The sequence below is a fragment of the Anser anser genome (assembly GCF_964211835.1).
Source record: "Anser anser genome assembly, chromosome: 7".
In the NCBI taxonomy this organism is placed as follows: domain Eukaryota; kingdom Metazoa; phylum Chordata; class Aves; order Anseriformes; family Anatidae; genus Anser; species Anser anser.
In genome coordinates, this window is record NC_139727.1 from 12,489,066 (window position 1) to 12,511,416 (window position 22,351).

A 22,351-nucleotide genomic window follows, 5' to 3' on the forward strand; every position below is an offset into this window, starting at 1 on the left:
ATAAAGCTCTGTGGAACCCCATCGTAAGCTGGGAGATGCTGACTTGCAGGGAGCACAGAACTGGCTATTATCACCCTGGTGTCAGTAGTCAGTACTTAAATGGAGCTGCGTTATCAAGGACCCTTCTCCCAGGAGCTCATCAGAGGCTGGTAAGGCAGCAATTTCCCTTCTCTGCAGAAGCAGGAATCCTGTTGAGTTCAGAACCCTCTTCCTCCATCCCATTTTTAACACCAGTTTCTTAGCATCTTTTCCAGACCATGCAAAGAAACTTTCTAAGATCATCACCCCCCATACCCCACCTTTCCACCCTCCCTAGGAAACTCATCTGTAAGAATTACTTCTCACAGGGCAATAGATAGCCACGGGTCTTTCAAGTAACCAACAAAGGCTGAACTATCAAAACATGAAGTTTAGCTCTCTCTTGTTTTCCTCTGTGGAAGCAGCATGTATTTTTACCCACTGACAGTATTTATAAGGCTAGGCAAAAAAAAAAAAAAAAAAAGTCACATATTTAAACTAAAGTTGTTTTATTCCAGTACACTGGCCATAAACACGCTTACTGTCATATCACTAAACCTCATCATACTGAAAAAAAGTTCCCTTAACAGCCACAGAATCCACAATGGGAAGTATATGGTCTGAATGGCAGCAGTTCCTAAGGGGTTACTGAACAGTCAAATCATCTCCTTCGAGGAGTGACTTAGAAAGAAAGGCCTGACACACAGGAGGAGTGCTGAAAAGGTCAAGAAGTTCTGGGAGTACACCCAAGGCTGAGGGGACGTGGGAAGGAAACATGGATACAGATACCAAGAGCCAGGGAAGGCTGAAAGCAGCTGACAGTGACAAGGAACAGTCGCCCCTGTACAGGAGAGAAATCCCACACTGGGTTCTGGGCAACCCCAGGAAGATAGGCCTGAATTACTCAGGATCTCCTTACCCACACAAGGAGGAAAAGCGTCTGGAGACACACAGGCAGTAACCAGGATAACTGCAGGCTGCAGGGAAGCCCAAATGCAGACATATGCAGTCTTCTGGACTTACGCAGCTTGAGTCCTTTACCTTTCTGGCAGGGAGGTCACACAGAACTGGCCTTGACTTTGCATAGATGTGTCACATCAGGGTCACCAAATACAAGTACTAACTTGCCATAATGAATCTCCTCCACGTGCACACCCACTCCCTCTCACTTGGAAAAGTTATGAGAACTCATCAATACCGGAATTAACTTGATAGTAACCTGGACAGAGTTGGAGAAATTAATTTGCTTGCCTGATGACTACAGAGGGACTTTGTGCAAGGATTTTCTTGTAATGTTTGCTATTTAAACAAAAAAACATATAAAGCCTGCAACTACCTCAGACTTTGGATCCCCTTGCAATTACAAATGTCACTGTGTTTGACTAGCTGGTTCTCCTCCACTGCTCTTCTTCTCTCCACTCTGGTGACTCTTACAGGAAAAACATCTTTCAGTTAGCTGCCCTGGGAATTACTAGATTGTCAGAACTCAGCAACTCAGCCTTACTGCTAGTACTACTAAAGGGAGAAGAGAAACAGACTATTGCAAAGAAAGGCACTTGTTTAGAAACCTCTGAGAGCCCTTATGTGCACTGGAAAACTCCTCTTCTACCAGCACTACTAACTGAGAGTCACTTAACCTTTGACTGTTTCAAGCAATCAAATTCAGTGATCTATCAGGTTGCCACCAAAGAAATAATTAATGCAGACATTGTAGGAAATAATAATTTACACTTGCACGTCTGCAATCCCAAGTTCTCAATGTGTTCTACAACTGTTAATAAAAAATATATAAGAAATAGTGGGTTATGTGTTTAAATATGATTAATGTTAAAGTCCTTCCCAGTACAGCAATGTGATGAAGGGAGGATGACACCATCAAAACTGAGCAGAGAAGGGGGAGAATGGCTGGGCTGACAGAATGCACTTCTCTTGTTTTATAGATGGCACTTGCTTAGTTTTACTTTAAACAATAGCAAAAGGTATGAGGCTGTTATAAATTCATGCAAGCTTGCAAAGTTGAGTGTCCTTATAAAAAGAGCAATTATATACACACTTTAAGCACGAAGCAGCACAATAATTAAATGAGTAATTACCTTCCCACTTTTAAGCTGTCATGCAATTAAACTTAATTAAACATTCTCTATACTTCACTAATCTTATTCAAACAGAAGAAGGTAAGAAGGGTGTGGTAAAGAAAGAAAAGGGCATTTGGCAGAAGGTTGAGCCTATTATTTTGCCTGTAATAAAAAATAACACTGAACAGTCAGCACTAGATTCTCATGTAATTGCCTTGTTCCTAGCGAGAATATAACCTGGCTTGAGCTGCAAGACAAACAATAGACTGAGACAATACAATAGCATTTAAATTTATGTAGCATTCTTCCGTATAGCATTGCAAAATGTTTTTCAGAAGACACAACTATAAGGAAAGGAAGAAGAGAATGGAATTCTTCCCTCCCAGAGCAGAGGGAGGGAAGAATTCCATACAGAAAGGCCAGTGCAAATGTAAAACAAAATCTTTCATGTAAACACAAGATTTCTCTTGTCCCCAGTAGAGGCATGTTTGCAGAGACACAACAGAGGAATGGCCAAAGTAAGACAAGGGAATTCTGCTGACAAGGAGACAGACAGCTATAGTGCCAAAACTGTTGTGAATTTGCTCCTATCCTGATCTTAAATTCAAACGAGCTTTGTAAGAGCACAACCCACATACTTCTGCTACTTAGTTATTAATTCACAGGTAGGCTGTATCACATATGCTGTCTCTAGCTATGTTATTCTTATGGTAAGTGATAAAATTAATACAAAAATAAATCCTCTCAAGTAACAAGAATTCTCTCTTCCATAACTCCCTGAGGCAAAGGCCAAAATAGGTATATCTAGAAACAAAGTCTGACCACATTCAGTCTGCAGATATGTTTGTTATCTCCAGGTGTCTTCAGATCCCTGCCCACCCTCACACCTACCTACACACATGCACAAGCCTTTTTCCTTCTTTTCTTTTCTATTGAGTCCTGATCCTGAGAGCTACAGAAGCAATTTGAGCTCATTTCAGCAAATGTAGCCAGGACCATCAATTTTGCCATTTTTCACACTCATTTCTTCCAGCACCCACAGCAGTTCCACAAACTGAAACCTGTCATTAATATTAGCAGAAGGAACATAAACATGGGTTGAACCTATCAGTACAATGACGGGACAAAAGCAGGATGCTTGAAGATAAATGCTGCTGTCAGACATTAACTGTCATTATAAAAATGGATGAAAAAATAACAATACTGAGCAGCATGAGTGTGTGACTGAGTGCTGAGAAATTTGATAAAAAAAATCATAGTTTGATAAAGTCTAAAATACAAATATATCGTCCACGTACTTGGACAAAAAATGCTCAGGGAGCACATGAAGTAAATGCTACTACAGTGAGATGAGTCACCCATCCCATTTCCCCACGAAAAACTAAATAAATATGGAAGAGTGAAAAATTCTCATCAACTCCACTTAATATTAACTTTAGTTCAAATCAGAAGTAAGGGTATTTTCAGGAATTTAACAGCAAAGGTCTGCTCAGAGCATCCCAACACAACACAGATGCCACTAGTATTGCGTGTTTTTCAAAGATACACCACGTGGAAGGGAATACCATTAATAATGAAAGTTATAGTAGAGTAGCAGAACACAAAGTCTTTAAAACAACTCCTACCCACACAGGATTCATCTCATCCTACTTTCAAAGCACCATATTATTTCCAAGTAATATATCCCAACACTGCCAGTAAACAAAGCACAAATCTAAAGCAAGTGGTAAATACAGAAAGTGTTCTCATCTAGCAGCCATTTCTCTCTGGAAGACAATACTGCTTCTTGTGCACTGTAAGCCAAAATAAGTAAATAAACATCTTGAAAACATTGGAGGGGCTGCATTTAAGAAAAGACTTATTATGCCTAGCCTGTGCTTTCTTGCAAACAAGAGCAACCACCCAGGGAACTCTCCTTTTGGCTGCTTTGACCCTGCTGTCAGTCCTCAGAGCAATGAGAGGCAGGCAGTGCCAAGCAGACCCTGCCAGGCATACAGTGACAGGGCGATTCCCCCACCTCCCTTGCAGCACAGCTAATTTAGAAGCTGAGGACCTTGGGTCTTGTCCCAGCTGCTGCATAACTGCAGGGAGCCTTCAGAAGTATCCAGCCTTAGCTGTTTAACCCAAGCTGACAAGTTCCAACGGATATTTTATTTCAGGTCTGGGATATTGTATCATTCTGTTAACAGACTGGAAGTCAACAGTCATCTGCAGCTGGTAACGCTTAGTGCTGTGTGATTTAAATTGGGAATTAGCAATAGAAATAGCATTAAAGTTATGGTTTCTGCCTCAAAAATCCATCATACCACCCATACCCACATGCCCAAAATGAAATCCCAGCAGACAAGAAGATGTCCACAACTAACACAGCCCTTTGTTTTCCATGATTCAGGCTGTGGTTTGGTGTTAGCAGTTTTGTTGTTTTATTTTGTTTTCCTGCTTGTTTTGTTTTCACATTTTTCTGTCAGATTTAGTAACATCACCTTAACTCCTCTTGCTGCTTTCTGACTCAGACCCAGCCCAGCTCTCTCTATCCCCATGAGCACAACTATCGTCTGCTACTGAGGAACTGTTCAGATGGACAATGTCTGTGTTACCTTATCTGCAGAAGCAAAGAAAATAGCCATATGAAACTAAGTTGTGAACAGGAACCCAAAGACAACAAACCTTTACCCTGCCTCAAGGATCACTATGGAAAAAGAGAGGTTAACTAACCCATGTCACTCTGCATTGCCTGTTATAAGCAGCCCAACTAACTCAAAGTTCATTTCAGTATATTCAGAAAGGATGAGAGAGAGAAAGAGAGACTTTGTTTCCATGCTGCAATTTCCTTTCTGTATGGTTTCCATGACGGTCTTGACATATTTTACTGCATATCTGCAAATGTCAGAGAAACCACCCTCCTTCTGAACTTACAATGTGAAATGCAATTAAGACACAGGCAGCACAGTGTTGTATTTAATGCTGTGGGGGCTGCTACAGAGCTGTGTTTAACTACGTGGATGTGTTTAACTCTATGGGGTGTTGCCTCTTGCTGGTATGGACTAAAAGTATTGTGTGACTTATTTCCTGTGTTTCAATGAGTTCTTTGATTTATATCACCAATCACTGCATTGCCACTAAAATACTTACACGATGAACAGCTGGAGCCTGCTCACGCAGCGTGTCTCCTGCTCTGCAATAGCTGTTTCCTCAGGACTGTTCATAAGGCACAAGCAGGCTTCGGTAAAGATGTCAGTTTTTCATCAGCTGGACTTCTCATGCTGGCTCTGGTTCTCCAAAGGGCAAAAAGGAACCAACCATCAACGTGGAGTTGGTTTGTAAAACACACTAAAAAAAATAGAAAAAAATTAGTTGGGGAGGAATCTAGAGCTCCTCTGGCACAACCTCCCACTCAGTGCCACATCCTGGAAGGTTACTCAGCTGAGTGTGCTCTTGGGGAAACTTGTTCCAATGTTTCACCACCCTTATGATCTTTTTTTTTTTTTCCTAATACCTAATGAGAATTCCCATTGCTGCAATTCATCTCTGATGCACCTCATCCTGTCACTGATCACCTCCAGGAGGAGGCTGCCTCTGTCCTTTCTGCACTCTCCCTGTCATTAGATAGTAACACAACCTCCTCATCGCCTTCCCAGGAGTGAAGAAATACAGCTCCTCCAGGCTCTCCAGCTCCAACCCCCAACCAGCTTGATGGAAACTATGGGCAGATACTACAATTTGCCTCTCAGGAATAATGATCCAACATAGAGTGGGATCTGTCCCAGAGGCCTTGCTCACTCTTTACTGAGTATATCTCATAACCTTTTCATATTAAAAGATTTTCATAAGGCACTCCAGCATTGAGATAGCAGAGCCTCAGCTTCTTATAAAGGAAAACAAAAAAACACTGGTTCTGAGTTGAGTGCACAGTAAGATAGACCATAAGCAACCATATTGCCACTTCCATCTTCAGGGTATTAAGTGCCACTGCACCAGTCTCGCCTCTGGCGCATCTCTTCCGTAGTGCACGTAGTCAAGCCCTTGGTCTGTGCTGTCCTCATGACGGCTCAGCAGAGAACTTCTGCTCTAACAGCTAGCTGAAGAGCACCAATAACGCATTATCTACCTTACACTGAAAAACTACTGTGACTTCATAATTAGTAACTGCACTAAGCATTAAATGAGAAAACACAGACATGGATATGCCCAGCTTTAAACAGTCTCTGTGGTACATTAATGTGTAGAAGAACAGAGTAATACAGACCCCTTCTGGCTTCGCTCTAATGGCATGATGTGTGCATCAGCTGTTCTCACAGTCTTTGTTACAGCAATAATAAATAACAGCCTGAAAATGAAAGAGGAAAAAAAAATCCACTCAGCTCAGAGGCTGTTTCTTGGCAATCAATAAACTCTGAAAGACCTAAAAAAAACTGTGGGATTTAAGAGGTAGTCAAGTCCCACTGTCCTTCTAGCTCTAAACACTGGTCTTCACTATAACTGCTTTTCATTTAGAAGCGTTCACTTTCATCACTGCTACTGCTTAGCTCCATTCTCTTCCCCCAAAAGCAAAGAAAATGAAAAGTGAACAGACTGAGGCAGCCTTGACTACACACTTCCATTTACAAGGCACTTCTTAACTGCCTCTGTGAAGTCTCCTCTAAGCTGGTTTGCAAAGATCACAGAAGATGAGGCAAAAATCGTAGAAGTATTCAGATAACTGCTAATGCAGCTCAGTAAGGAGAGCAAAAGCTTTGCAACTTTTTTATTATTTATTTTAAACCTAGTCAATTGGTCCAGTGAAGGGTTCTCTCCTTGTAAGTCAGTGGGGCTGGATCATGAATGTTCATACTTCAAGCCCAGCTCAGGAAAGATGTTAGGACAGAAAAGCACACAAAGTGAAATCTCTCAAAACAAAACCCAGAGAGATTTAACTTCTTCTAAACAGGCATCCAGAGCTCTAAACAATTACTCAGTGTTGTTGGAAAAAGTGTTGTTTTCTGTAGAGGAAAACAACCCCTTACTCCAGAAGGGCTCACTACTAAAAACAGGGAGAGAGAGGTACTTAAAACAGAGTTATCACTGTTAGCCCAAGAACCACAGACAGGTGTGTGTTAAATCTTCACGCAAAGCATTAGGCAAGGACTGTGAACAGTGCCCAGAAAACAGTACCCAGACACAGTGCTCTCTGTTTTATATACTGTACTTGTTCAACCCCTCCAAAATGCCTTCCTGTATAACCCGTTAGGCTGTAAAAAGTTATTTCAAACATACTAAGGGCTCTCCCTGGCACACTGTTCTCATTCTACGTAGAACAGTTTGGGTTGGAAGGGACCTTAAAGCCCATCTCTGGGCAGGGACACCTCCCACCAGCCCCATCCAGCCTGGCCTTCAACACCTCCAGGGATGGGGCATCCACAGCTTCTCTGGGCAGCCTGTGCCAGTGCCTCACCACCCTCAGCGTAAAGAATTTCTTCCTTATAACTTACCTAAATCTACCCTCTTTTAGTTTAAAATTGTTACCCGTTGTCCTGTCACCTAAATTATCATTCCCACATGCCTGTGTCTAGCTGGGGCACTCTCTCTAATCCTTTAGAAATAGCTTTGGGTGCAGACTTCTCATCTTCCTTGGCAATATCTGCCATGCAGTCCCATTTCCAAAACCATGAAAGTAATGTTAAACTCATGCACACACCCCAGACAACTTGGAATTGTAGCAGTTCCCCACCAAGATTATCAGACCATGGTTACTCTGGGGCACGGAGCAGTTCCACAGCCAAAGGGAACACAGAGCAAACCAGTGGCTGTTGCTGAACGTGTGTTAGATGCTCATTGCTTTAACGGCATACATGAGGTGAAAGCTGTTTCAAGAAAGAAACAAAGGAATGCTGATGTGTCAGTTCAAAGCAAAGAAAGAGTACTTTGGGAAGTTTCTAACAGAAAGCTGTAGGCAAGCAGAACTCCCTGGTGCCCCCTGTGGCCACCGGGATGTTAAGTGACTTCTCTCCACCTGCTGTACAAGCGTGGGCATCTGTGGACAATGAGTACTCATTAACATCGATTCATTAACTCGGCACTAAGGACACTGTTCATCACAGCTGCATAAATACTAAAGAGGAAGAGAAACTGTGCATTAGGCAGCATTTGCACGGATCAGAAAAACAGAATTAAACTGCAAATAACTGGCCATTAAAGCATTGGCTCCAGCCGTAGGTCAAAGCAGCAGACAGACGCAGGCCTCATACAACAACGTAGCGTCATTCCTGACCCAGGCTGGGTGCTTTATCACTTACCATGGCTGTAAACTAAAGGTGAGAAATTTGGTGCGTTTCAGTACTGATCCTCTGAGGCAGCCAGTCCCCAGCTAGATTTAAACTCCAGGGAATGGTCCAAAGTGCTGTTAAGGCTTTCCCTCAGCTGGCGGCTTTTTCACCTTCTAAAGCTAATCAGCAAGCCTGGATCTGGGGCATAAGGTGCTTGGTTTAGATTCCAGAACTCAGCAAAACAGAGAGCACAGGTTGAGCACTAGCAAAATAACCTCTGGAAAAGAGAAAGTAGATCCATGCATCTAAAGCCACTTCAGCACTTCATAAGTACACAGCTCACAAGGAAACTAAATTATGCCCAGTTGTTCCACAGGGTGATGCAGCGATAACAGCCGAGTTGTAAAGACCTGCCCTCCTGCTTGGTTGGATGCTCAGCTTGATGTCCCTCAACTCCCTCCCAAGAGACTGGGTAACAACAACTTCCTGTGAATGGAAGTGCATTATCAGTAGCTTGCTGCTGAAGAGTGATCAGATGAGTATTAAAAAGAAAACTTGCTGTTCAGATCTGAGAGACTTTAACCTGGACTGTTCAGGAACATTACTCTGACACATTATTAAAACTACCTTGTTTGTATTGAAAATTAAGTTATGAGAAACATAGGAGCTACAACATTTCTTCTAAGAAATGTGCACAATTGATGAAAAAAAAACAAAACACTACCAACTCCTTCCTTACTCTTCTCCTAAAAGTCCTCCTTATAACTTAGGGATGGCAATGGACATACAATGTACTACACTAGCAACATATCTGAAAAAATCTGAGTTATGGTCCAGAAATACTGCTAACCTGATATCTGGTAGCACCTAAAGTGCTTCAGCATCCTCCTCCACCTCTAATTGCTTCCGTCTTTGAGAGGATCCAACACCTTAATTCTGTGAAGTTCCATGATGTCCACGAGCAGAGTGAACTGTATACACAAAACTATACCATCAAGTAAGATAGAAGAAGTTTCTAGCGCTTGTTTTTCATCCCAGGACTGACAGCATTAATGACATCAAAGGCAGACATCGCTGGAAGTACCCAAGTATTCAAAATCCAAAAGGAAACCAGCCTATAGCTTTCAGTGATGAGAAGGTCCTACAGCGTCAGTTGCAACACCTGAACTGTCAAAACAGAACTGACCACTGATGAATCACACACAAATATGAAGTGATTCATGCTGTCAAGCACAGGGAAAATCCTACATTTAGTAGCACTTTGCAGACTGCCTGGATCTCCTTATGTTGATAAGTACATCACGTACAGATGTAATTTAATTATATTGCAATTAAGATGTTGAGACCAGACTCTGAAAAGGACATCTACCAGCTCTTTCAATAGTCTAAAAAGGATTGCAAAACAAGGCATACATCACAATGTAACAGAAGTCTCAGGCAGCTAAAAGCAGTAGCTGAAATAAACTATTTTTTTTCAACAACTCTGAGAGATATTCCATAGAAAACTACCATAAAATTCTGGAGTAAAATGCTATTTTAAAAATACTTACCAAATTAAAATATTTGAAGATACAAAGTCTTCAGTGAATCAACCTCTTACTCGATCCTTCCATACAAAATCCTTGTGGACCTATTCAAGTGCTACTGCAATCAAGTTACTTGATTCTGCTGGTTGACAGCAGGCTCAATATGAGCCCGCAGTGCATCCTGCTTTTGGGGGCATTAAACACAGCACAGCCGGCCAGACAAAAGAGGTGATTATTGTTCTAATTCTACAGAGGTATGGGTCAAACCTGTAAGGTTCTTCCTCTAGGAAGCTTCCCTACCTGCTTACACCAAGAAACAGTCTCTGCTTTCATCCAGTAGCTGAGGTTTCTCTCTCCAGTTAACTTTGGTTTTTGGCTAAGACTCCTTTTAGTCAGAAAACCAAGCTGAAAGCAAATAAATCTTCTGTTTCAGTTTTCCAAAGTTGAGATCAAAAATTGCCCAAAAAATAGTTGCTAAAACCGTGTCTGTATGACACGTTTATCCAGGTAATCTCTTCCCACAGCAACTGCACCAATGCCGACCCAACAAATGAGCTACTTTCAGTGGCACAGTGAATGATGGCTGTGCAAATACATCAGTACCAGAGGCGCTAACAGAAAGGTTCAGTAGACAGCTCATGTACTAAACACGGTCACAGTTGCTCCTACTGTGCAGAGGGATGATCCTGGGACACCACAAACCTGGAATTTAGCTTCCCTTGACCTTTTCAAGTTCAGGACTTACTTGCCTGGCTCCATTAAGAACAGCAGGAAGTGAGCAGTTAAAATCTTTAAAAAGGCTTTGAAAGCTACCTGTCAAATGTTCCAGTGCCCCCTCACAACTGGACGGAGGGGACTGAGCAATGGCAGAGCAGTTAGAGCATGAAAGGGGCTGGGAGGAATACAAGAACAAAATTTGGCAGCTCCCTTTCACACTTCATTCTATGGGGCCCATTCTTCTCTAACCCTGCTAAGCCTCCCAGATGTGAGAAAAGGTACCAAACCTTCCAAAGCTGCAGAGTAGTATGATCTTCAAAACCAGATTGATTTATTTTTTCCAGTTTTTTTGCCCACTGCATCATGCATTTTCACACCTGATCTCTCTGTGAAACTGCCTGGGCAGCTGCCGAAGCACGATGTATCCTGCAAACATCTCTGGCTGCAAATGGAAGTCCTGAAACTCATGTCTTGGCTAAGACCCATCTGCGTTCTCGCTCTACAGGGTCTGTGAAGAACAGGGAGAAAAGCCTTCCAATATAACAGTTCCTAAGTGCTAGAGGAGACATCCTATTTTAACAAGGTCATTATCTCAAATACAGACAAGTCTACTCACTTTCTCTCGTTGCCTTGGAGCCTCATTTGTCTCTGCTCAGTACACTTCAATTGTTTTCTTAACCTATTGCAGATTAATTCTCTTGATTGATGCAGACTTCTGGATGCAGGGAACAAACTTTACAAATTTGCACTGAAGGATGTGAAATCCACCAATTCAGGTTCATTGTTATGGGAGCAGGTTCCTGGAAAGATCATAACAGAAACCACACTGTGCCCACTCCTGCAAGGAGGGTCAGGCATTCTCAAACTTCTTCAACAGCCTGCTCCCAAGGCTAGTAATCATTCCCAACAACAGCAGCAGTTTGAACTAATAAGCTACAGGTCCTACAGACCTGGGAATTTGTTTGCCTCTGTAGCAAGAGAGAAAGAAAAGAAGCAAAAATACTGAATTCCAGTAAAATGTTGGACAAGGGCTAAGCTCCCACCCCACTGCATAGCATTCAGGATGGCTATTCAGTAACATAGCAATGGGGGATAAAGAGAGAGCAGAGGAAGTCTGTTTCACACCTTTCTGTGATGGAAAGAAGGACTGCAAGTAGGCAACCTTTCAGTTCTGCTTCACTACAGAGAGGAGCTCTGGAGACAAAAGCTTTGCATTGGGAACAAACATATTTAAAATCCCAAAATCTAATCTGAGAAGCTTTCTTTGTAATACCTAAGTACATCAACAAGCAGGATTCTACCATTCACTTTGTCTGTTGCAACCCAACTGATGTGACCCCTCTGCCCAAGAGCAGCCTTCACACTTACAATAGCTACAGAAGATGTAAACCCACCACCACAGCCAGTGTCACCGGCACAGCTGCAATTCCAACAAGGAGATTGCCAACCTCTGATAATGGCATTTTATGAATTTCTCATATAACTTGTCATAATTTCTCAAATACCTCAGCATTTTTTCCTGCCCAGGAAGTACTGAAGACCATAACCTTCAACAAATTTTTGTCAGATAGGCTTCTGGACATGGCACAGAGCCACTAAACTGCACGTAAATACTTCAGGTTCCCTAATTTGACTCTGCCATTCACAGCCCAGACAATCACAGATGAAAGCCTCATGTTGAAGTTGATACATACCAAAATAAGCAAAATGATGGTTTTGGCGTAACATTTCTAACGATAGCTAGCATAGGTCTACCAAAACTACTTGGTCACCTGGCAGCTAAATATTCCTAATAGAATTTCACTCTGTGTATGATTCCAATTCACAGACAAATCAATATCTTGCCTGATGTTCCAGCTAGTTTTTCTTCATTTCATCATTATGTCACTTCAAACAAACAAACAAACACCTTTTCTTTGTCTGATTACAGAACCTTGCAAATATTTGTTTGAGTTCACCCTTAGCTCCTTTCAGTGTCAGGTATACCTGTGAGGGCACACACACACACACTTGCCCACCAGGCTCCTGTCCCCTTAGGTCTCTTTGACCTGTGTGTTCTTAGCAGATACACAATAGCTTCCCAGAAGTGCTTGTGAGATCCTGGCCTGGATGCTCTGCTATGGCTCCGTCCCTCAAGGCCTGCTCGGTTTTGTTTCCATACCCTGAACTCATTCCAATTTGTTTACTATAACCTAACAGTGAGAGAAATGAATTTTGGTCCTGCTTCAGATGTCTCTGTCTCAGAGCGGGTACTCTTGACACTACTGGTAGAAGACGAGGGATAGCACAATACCACTATTGGCTTTGGCCAGACTACTGTAAAATAACTAGCACTGATCCTACAGCTGTGTCTCCTGTCACCTAAAATGAACTCTCCTCTGGGAACAATGTTGTTCTCCTCACCATACTTGATTCTGAAGCTCCTTGAATATACTCCAAGATGAGACTGTGGCAATGAGCTCCACACAACTAGCCTTTCAGTATTTTCCTCCACATGAGAGGGAAAAAAAGCATGAGATCACCTAAGAGGCTACACAGGCAATTAACCACAACAATTTGCTAATTCTGAGTGCTCTGCACTGCAGTCTTAATGATAAGTGGAAGAAGTTATTGGGTTGAATTATTATAGTAGGCTTTTCTCATTACCAAGGAAATACAGGTATGTATATACATATATATATATATATATGTATTTATACACGCGCACACACATATATTTAAACCAAGGATTCAGCCCCCTTTACAAATTCAGTGCATCTTGTGTTAATAAAGTGGCAACCTCAAATATTTACAGGTAAATTGAAAGATCTAGAACTATTCAGCATACGTAATGGGTTCCCTTTTTCTCTTCCTGGTTACACAGTGAAAATGTGTCTTATATAGCTGCAAAGCCTCATGTAAAGCTTTGACCTACAGAAGTTGTAAAATTACACTCTAGCTTCTTCATTGCATGAGTCTTCACCATCAAAATGCAGCTGAAATTGACAGGTTCCAGTTGACTTCCCTCCCAGCTATCCACTAATTACAATGTCTTTTAATTACTACATGCACACAAGGGGTGAAACTACTTAGCTGCTCCTCCAAGATTTAACTACCAAGCTCACCTCCAGTGACCCAGCTTGGCCCAGTGTAGTGGGAGCCGCTCGCTCTCACAGGATCCTGTCACTGACACAACCACTCTCCAGTAGCACAGCACCCTCTAGAACCAAGGATGCAGTTACTGGTAGGACTGGGGAGAGGAGGGAGCCCCTGTCTGTCTTTTCCTCTTCCCATTCAAGCAAGGGGAAGGCACAGCTGGTCACCCATACAACTAGGGTGCTGTTGGTAGCAACGAAAATCTTTGCAACCTTTAGGTAGGCAATCTCCATGTCGGTTCTCTCTCTCCTACTTCTCAGGTTCTCTCCTCCAACTCCCCCGAACAGGGGGGTACAATATTCAAAAGACTCTTGAATGACTCACGTACAAGACTCACTGACTTACAATGGCATACTTTGGCCTTCCTGAAATACACCCATGGCTGCTGCTGGCAGTGGAACTGGACAAGGAGAGACAGTGGTGCTGGCTCAGCGACCTGCCAGCAATTACACTTGGGAGGGCGTCACACACAGACCCATGCTGCCTCCAAGTCATCTCCAGGCCAGCATTCAGGTCTACTGTCTGCATCAGATCAGAAGCAGTTTAACCCAACTCTACCCTTGCAGAGGGATTTTTTTTTTCTGTCAGTCCTGCTCTCCAGGTCCAGCTGCCCTGTCTGACTCAACACACAGCCTGCAAAACCACTAAACAGTTCTGAAGAGGCTCTTCAAAGACAGCAATGCCTCCGGAAGCAAGAAACAGTGTAAATCTCTTCCTGTTCTCCTCTACAGCACACTCTTGCACACCCTTCATTCTGCAAGACGAACAAGTAGTAACAACCCCCAGACAAAATCTAGGTAATAAGAGATTGAAAAGCAAGCCAACACTACTCAGCCCTCTCTGAACAGTGCATCCAGCCCAAGTGGATTCCTGTTGAGAAAACACTGCTCTTCAAACATTCAGAATAAGCTCCAGGTAGCAACTGTATGGGTCTCAAATTGCAACACGACAAACAACACATAAAGAAGCCACTACAGTCTATTAGGAAGGATATTAAGACCTTCTGTTAGGGCAACTTTAGCAAACACTTAGACTGAATTTACAGTCCAATCCTTTGGTTCTCTGCTCCAGAAGAAGTGACTGGTCCTTGCATTCTTCATACAAGCTGTGTTCATTCCCAAGTATGTGGTTTTTTTTGAAAAAAAAAAAAAAAAGAGCAGGGAACTCAGCTGAGCAGCAGCTCAAAACTCTCAGCTAGTATTTTACTCACTTTCTGTTTTCCATTAATTCTTTCATTTAAAAATGAAATGTTCACCTCCTACATACGAGAGGAGAAGAACCAGCAATAAAGACTGCTAAGAGAATAATTTGGAGCTGTGAACAGAGATCAATAAATAAATTGGAGATATGTTCAGTCAACACCCCCCAGAGCCGAGCAGAATTAAAAACCAATTACAAACCATGCACCTTTCTTCCAGTCACTCAATTGGAAAATGAAGGACAATCATACGGCAAAAGTTATCAAGAGAAAATGGATCTTCCTGGACCCTTTAAAGCTGATCTTATAGCAATTAACTTACAAATAAATTAACCCAAAATTCACTACACTATAAACCCCTGGTTATAGTTTTACAAAGCAACAGAACCCGCTCCTCGCTGATCATCTCAGCACAGTTAGCATTTGATTCATGAAGCTGTGCCTCAGGTTGCCAAGAACAGAGCTGCTCCTTAATTAATGAGCACTAGCTCAGGAGCCTCACACCTTTAAGACCCCAAAGGAGCACCAGCTGAAGATGGAATCTCAGTGGGCAACTCTTATTCAGCCTGAAGCAGAACCACCAAGAGATTAGCAAGAGAGAGCCTTTACAACAGATACATTTATCTTTGATGTTCACCTGTATCAAAATCACTGTCAAAAATAAGACCTTTTTGTGTTTTGGCAAAGCATTTGGTACCATGGCTCATGAAACTACCTCAAAATAATTTCATCTATAAGTTGAACAGCCACAGCTTAGTAATAAAGACAGTAGTGAGCATCAATTTCAGTTTCAGACAGTAGTGAGCATCAGTTTACAGTAAATGAGAGGGAAAAAAAATTGTTTTCCGTGGCACAGTCTGTGAAAAGGAAGAGGAAAAAACAAGGCCACTACATGAGCAAATAACGTGATGAAAAAGCATTTAGTTGCAAATACCAAGTATAAGTCAGCTGAACACTTATGTGATGCAGGAACCATTCTGCCTCAGGACGTGCAACATCAGCTATGCTACATACCTATGTTACAGATTACCTGTTTGTGGAATTAAATATGCCAAGCTACAGCCGACGCTGGGTCAGAATTTTGTCCTCAGACCCGTTCCCAGAGATACACCAGCAAAACCTCCAAGCCTGCCACGCAGCCCAACAGCCAGCAGTCTGCTTGGATCAAACAGCATGTTGGAGCCCAAGTGGGGAAAAGAAACATCTTTTGATCAGGGTGCTCATGTCTGTAAGCTGTTTCAGACTCGGGCTGAGAGGAAGGACCGTGTTCCTTACCAGACTCCTTTAGAGTCTGTAAGGTCCTGTTTAGCTTGTGGTGAAACAAATACAAATGTATTCCGACTGATCAATGCTGTTAGAAAGTATACAGAAAATGAGCATACGAAGCACCAGAACAAGAAAAATATTTTCTTCAGAACTGAATAACTTTTTTTCCCTTCACTCACATTATTTACAGGAAGAAAGTAACAGCCATTTAAAAGTGCCAAGAAACCTTTTGTACCTTTCAAACCCTGCAAGAATCACACCCACGTACAGTAACACACACTGCTAATCTTTTCCAATAACCTAGTTTTCCCAGCCCTGTGCAACACCAGGTGTTCCAGCTGTACATTTCACGTTTAAACCCCTGCAAAGCGCTGAACGCTTCACCAACATCAGACCATCACCACACCCCCCAACACCCCGGTGCAATCAGCAGGCCAAATTCCAGCCGCTTATTCACAGACCTTTCCTTATTTTATTCTTCCCTTGATGACACATGGATCTCTGCCTCTCACTCTGAGGAACACCTCAGCAGACCGCCCAGCCCAAAGGGCCATCGACATGCACTCAAAATGGTGGCCGCCGCCCCTCACAATGCCCGTGTGAGGCTGCAGAGTGCAGCCCTCGCCCCCTGTGGAGGTGGTGGTTGGGGCCAGCAGGGTGGCTGCAGGGGGGGTGACATGACACAGCTTTTGTGGCTACAGCAAGCAGGGTTCAAGGGTTTTCAGAGCGGGAGAACTCCAGTAGTAACGGGCTGTAGCCTGAAACCAGTCACGGCTGGGTTTACCTCACATCTGGGCAGCCTTTAGTGCACTTGGAGGAGCTCAACCCTCCACTATTTACTAGCTGTTATCTCACATACAGGTTTGCAATGATGCCTACCACCGACAATTCACCTTCCTGAAACCTCCAGAGATGTGGAAGTTTGTGCCAGAATTGTGCTTCCTTGACCTTGCTCTGATGAGTGGCTCCTTTGCTGGGCTAATAATGCCTAATATGCTCCTAGGGATCACAGACGATTCAGGATTGTCTCTGGCAAAGCCACAGGCTCCGCAAGGCATCAGCCCACAGACAGCAAAAAATTTTTACAGAAACAAAACTAAGAGAGACCTTTATAGTTTACAGTAATTACTGGCCCCAGTACTGTTAGTCACACTTGTCATCACAAGGCTCATCTGAACAATTGTGACAGGCATATATTGCAACCAAGAAACACCAAAGCCCTAGCATGCTCCCAGCCTGAACTGGCAATGGGTGAACAGACAAGTAAGGTGTGCAGGACACTCAACACCTCTAGACAAGCTGTCAGAGATTTCTACGCACCTTCCCTCACAGTAGAAACGCAACTTAGCTTTCAAATACAAAGAATGAACTTGAAATGCGGTCCAGCTGCTGCTAGATTTAGGGCTGTGCATTTCTTCACTCTGGTTCCCTGCTGCAGCTAGCCTGCATGCAGCAAGGGTGTGATGAGAGATCATGCGTGTTTTAATAGAGGAAACCAGAAGGAAAAAAGGGAGGTTGAATCCTTATTAAGGCAGCAGCTTTAAAGAGTTAAAAGTAAATAACTGACTTAAAATGAATTCAGATAGTGTTTGTTCTGTTTCTCCATAAAACATCCCAAAGCTGAGGAGAATTAATTACTCCCATACTTTTGATGGAACAGAAGCTGACAATATGGCTTTAGACAGCCTGGAAATGTCTCTGAGGAGCAGACTCAGGAAGGAAAAGCGATTTTTTTAGTTCCAGTAGTAGGAGGTTAATTCATTGTCAGTCTACACTCTGCTGTTGAAACACTTCTTTCTGTCAACTGTAGTTATGTGATGAAAAGAAACTCAGTAATGCCCATGGGTCAGGATGGAAGAAAAGAACAAAGTAGTATTTATCAATAATCAAATAAATAAGTGCCAAGACCAAATGTAATCTAGGACTGAGAGGAAAAACAGGTAAAACGATGTGGAGTTCAAGTTGGGGTAAGGAAATTCTCTTCAGATAGACTTTTCTTATTACAAGAAAAAAAAAGAAAGGGAAAAGTTTCAGCACTTTTTAAGTCACTGTGATGACATTCATATATATGGTTACAAATAAAAGGAATCCACATATGCAAACAGCTAGAGGGACTGTAGAGATGCATGGCAAGTGAGAATCTATATACAAACATGAAAACATCTTAGGAAGAAAAAAGACAAGGGACAAAACTATTACAGTCACATCCAAAGAGCTGCAGAATATCAGCTGTTTGTCAAACAGCACCATTCTCCCAACTTAGGGCAGATCAAGTCTGTAGTCAAGCTGGAGATGACAAAAGAGAAGCAACAATGATCTGAAAGTGGGGTCAAAATACTTCTGTAGATGGAACTGCATCTTTTATTCCAAAGCCTGCATCAGTATTGTTTGGAGTGTGATACCACTGGAAAGACTGAAAAAACAAAGTTCCTCCCCTACTCAACACCCTTTTCTGTTGTTGTTAGAAAACATATACACATACATACAGCCATATTCCAGCTTGGGCAGGTACATTCTGCATTTGGATGCATTCTTCAGAAGGAACAGTTGTTACTGCATGCCTGCCTTGTCTGTAACTCATTTTGCAAGGGTAGAAAGGAGAGAGAGAGAGAACCATTTATTTACAGGAGGCACATACATGCCTAGGAACATAGCGTGGTGAACAAGTGCCTAAACCAACATCACCCTGAGCTTTGTATGCATATATATATAATTTACATATATATATTAATGTAAGCTAACATGCTCTGCTACATACATGCAACAAGCATAGATACTAACAGTTTTCTGCTTCTGGTCATGCAGTTACTACAGGTTAAGTCGGCACTGTATTCTGCTGCACAGAAGACATGCTGATTGCATGTCCAGTCTTTCCTTCAACAGACTTTTACAAAATTTGGGGTTACAGCTTTCTTATGCAGTTTCTGTAATGTACCTTACTTCCTGGCTGCAACAACTACTTGCAGACTTTTTATAATAGCAGAAGTTGACAATACTTCTTGTTCTTCATGCTTAAGGGGAATGAGGAATACCAACGATAACTCACAGCACATTTGGAATGTAGGAGAAAAGGCCATCATTACTTTAAAAAAGACCCCCAAACTCCCTCTGCTGGATTCAGTCTGGAAAAATCAATTATTCTTCAGTAGTGGTGCAAAGCACTACCATCCTGAGAGCATCACACAGATTGAACAATAGAAAACATGTTTGCTGAATATCATGCTGTATTTCTACATAGGTTGCACACAAGACAAAGTTCTGATTGCTTACTGTTAAAATTAATATGCGTTGCTTTTGTGTGTGTGTGTGTTTGATTACCATCAGACAACAAAAAAAAAGAAAGAAGTAGCTTTTCAGAGACAAGTGGCCAGGAAACGTTTTCTGAATAAGCACTAAAAATTAGAATTTGTATGAGAATGTGACGACAGGCTAACAGAGTCAAATCCCTTTGAACCTTCAAGCCAAATTTTCAGACAGTTGCATTTTAGGGGCTGTTAAGATTTTTTTCCTCGTGTACTGAGACAGAACTACTAGAAAAAAATAGTTAGGTTCAAGTTTTCCCTGAAACAAACAGGTCAAAATAAAGCCTTATGTCTAATTTAATTCCTTGAAAAAAATTGCTTGTTTTTACCTATCCTAATTCAGGGCAGTAACACAATTCATAAATTCATCTAACTTTAATTAATACTCTCACTAGCTGTAGAAATGTAATCTTTAGTTGAAGCACTATGATCACACCTCTCAAATTTCGCACTAAAATTTGTATAGTTATTGTCCCCAATTTTATTCCACATTAAATGTTTTCACAGCATTTCAGTTCATTCTCAGTGGTAAGAAAATTAAACCAGGTTCTCAAACATGTTCAGATATAACATCTCCTCCTTTGCAGGATGAACAGCTTACTGAAACAAGGCTGCCCACTATAATCTGTGTATCACAGTGCAAGTGGGAATAAAACAACAGAAAACAGAGATGGAAAATTAATAATGCTAGTATAAGCATGTGACAAGTGCTTCCATTGCTGAAGGTCCAGTGAGGAAATCCTACCCACTGGGTAACAAATAAGAAATTTTAGGAGTGTGTTGTTGTTGTTGTTTTGTTTTGTTCCATTTTTTTGTTTGGTTGGTTTTATTTTTAAAAAGATTTAACCAATTTATGCTCAAGAAATCAGGCTCATTTAAAGAGCATTGAAAACCAAGGACCCAATAGCAATAATCATTTCTGATTATTTAATCTACATTATATGCAGTAGTTAACATTTATGTGCAATTAATCAGAAAAAAAAAACCATACACATACATTTTCCTTAAGTAATTTTCCAAAAGTCATCACCAGCACAGCAAATTATTGTAGTATATTGAAGAGGACAACTCTTCCCAGGCACAATTTTCTCTTCAGAGGTGTCTGTGCACTGAAAGAGCAGTTAAAGAGTTCTGCAAAGGCTTGGAGTTGCAAACACATTAGCATGTTCAGTCTTTATCTCCCATATCCCTTGTGAATTTCCAGCCTAAGCAGTCAGTGAGCTGAATGATAAATACAGCTGGCTGAAACAAGGCCAGCCTGTCACAGAGACCAAGCAGGGAAAACCAACTCTGTTATTTCAGTTCAAATGACGCAGATGCCTCAGTTCAGGTTATCGATGTCTGCTGTACTCTTTCCACCTCCAAACAGATGATTGCTTCATTCAACTGAGCAATGTTGCTTCTGCTCACTGGAATAAAATGAATCAGTATTGCTTAGTTTGGGGCTTGTCCATCAAAACAAATAGGACGGAGTGAGAAGACAAACTATCTATATGTTAGTCAAAGACATAGCCCCACCTATGCCTGGGAAGGTGCTTTGACATACTCTGATGTAAGGTATTTATAAATGTGCACTCTTTCAGCTGCTTGCATTGCAGTGCCCTCTGCTGTTTGCAGGAGCAAAAGGCAGCCTGCTAGCTGCGTTAAAATATGGTGGAGGAAGGGCAAGAACTGAAGTTGTGGCTATCATGGCAGATGAAAATACGAGTTCTTCTTTAAGTTGATCAGAAAAGTAGGCAAATGGAAGTATTTTTCCATGAGATTTCCCAGCAAGTATTTCATTTTCCTTGTTGTCATCCACCTGTTTCCTATGCATTTACAATTAAAAAAATATTTAATTCTTGTCCTTTTTCTTCATCAGTAGAACTCCAAGTGCTTCATCAAGAAAGTGCATAATATTAGGAATTTTTGTTTATCCTGAAGACCCTAGGATGTGTTCGCTGAGGTCTGTGCATCTGGGACTCAGTTTAAAGCAGTTAGCTCTGTGCAGCGATATTTGCTATTGCTTATGGTAACTGTTGAAGAGCCCCTGCATAGCATTTATCCTGTGACCACTACAATACTTCTCACATGCCTTTCAACTTAGTTTCTTGATTAGTTTGTACTTCAACTAGTTGCATTCCAGGTAGGAGTGGAAAACATACATTACGCACATGATGCAGTGTTCTGTCCGTCAGCAGTGCAAAAGACAGTACTGCAATATGAAAATAGCCTCCCTTTTCCTCCTTTAAAAGAAAGGTATAAAATCAGACATTACATGGCAAAAGAACTGTCAAAGATAATCCATTATCTTTGGAGAAAATTAATGCCCTTGAAGTAATTTTAAAAAGTGCTACTGGAAGTATATTCTTAAGGAAATATGTATGTTGCACATAAATACAAATATACAGTATTGTTTTCAGTTCCCTGCACGTCCCAGAAATACCACACACAAAGCTTTCAACAGCAGTTAAAGTGCACACACAGATCTTAACTACCTTTTGAAGTAAGAAGTTGAATGCCAGCATAAAATGTACAAGAGTATTATTAGCAAAGAGTTTGCGTATCATTAATCTTCCTTGTACAGTAATACCAAATCTGCAACAGCTTATAAGCATATGGTTTGAACATCAGACTTTCTACAAACATAAGTTCAGATCCTGGCAGGATCAACTCAGCTTGACAACCTTCTGCTGTGCATCTTGTAGCAGTAACTGCCTTGCTACTACCGCTTGCTACATCTCACAGAAAGGGCTCTCTCACCTGTGACTGGGGACTTCCAGGTTACTGCTGTAGTACAAAAAAAGTACCTCTGCAGCAACCCAGAGAAGTTACAGAGCAGAACTCTAGAAGGATTATAAACCAGGACTGAAATTTGAGTTACCTGTAGGAA

The 22,351-nt window shown here is 41.7% G+C and overlaps 1 protein-coding gene across 1 annotated transcript in view; it reads right to left on the bottom strand.

Annotated features, from left to right (window-relative positions):
• Positions 1–22,351, bottom strand: part of LOC310902580 (uncharacterized protein) — a 522,528-nt gene that overhangs the window by 497,510 nt on the left and 2,667 nt on the right. Inside the window, exons 3-6 of the mRNA XM_083844352.1 lie at positions 11,195–11,378; positions 8,679–11,086; positions 6,340–6,420; positions 5,226–5,423 (exon numbers count right to left, since the gene is read on the bottom strand). The gene's annotated coding sequence lies outside the window, so the exon portion shown is untranslated. The remainder of the gene's footprint in view (positions 1–5,225; positions 5,424–6,339; positions 6,421–8,678; positions 11,087–11,194; positions 11,379–22,351) is intronic.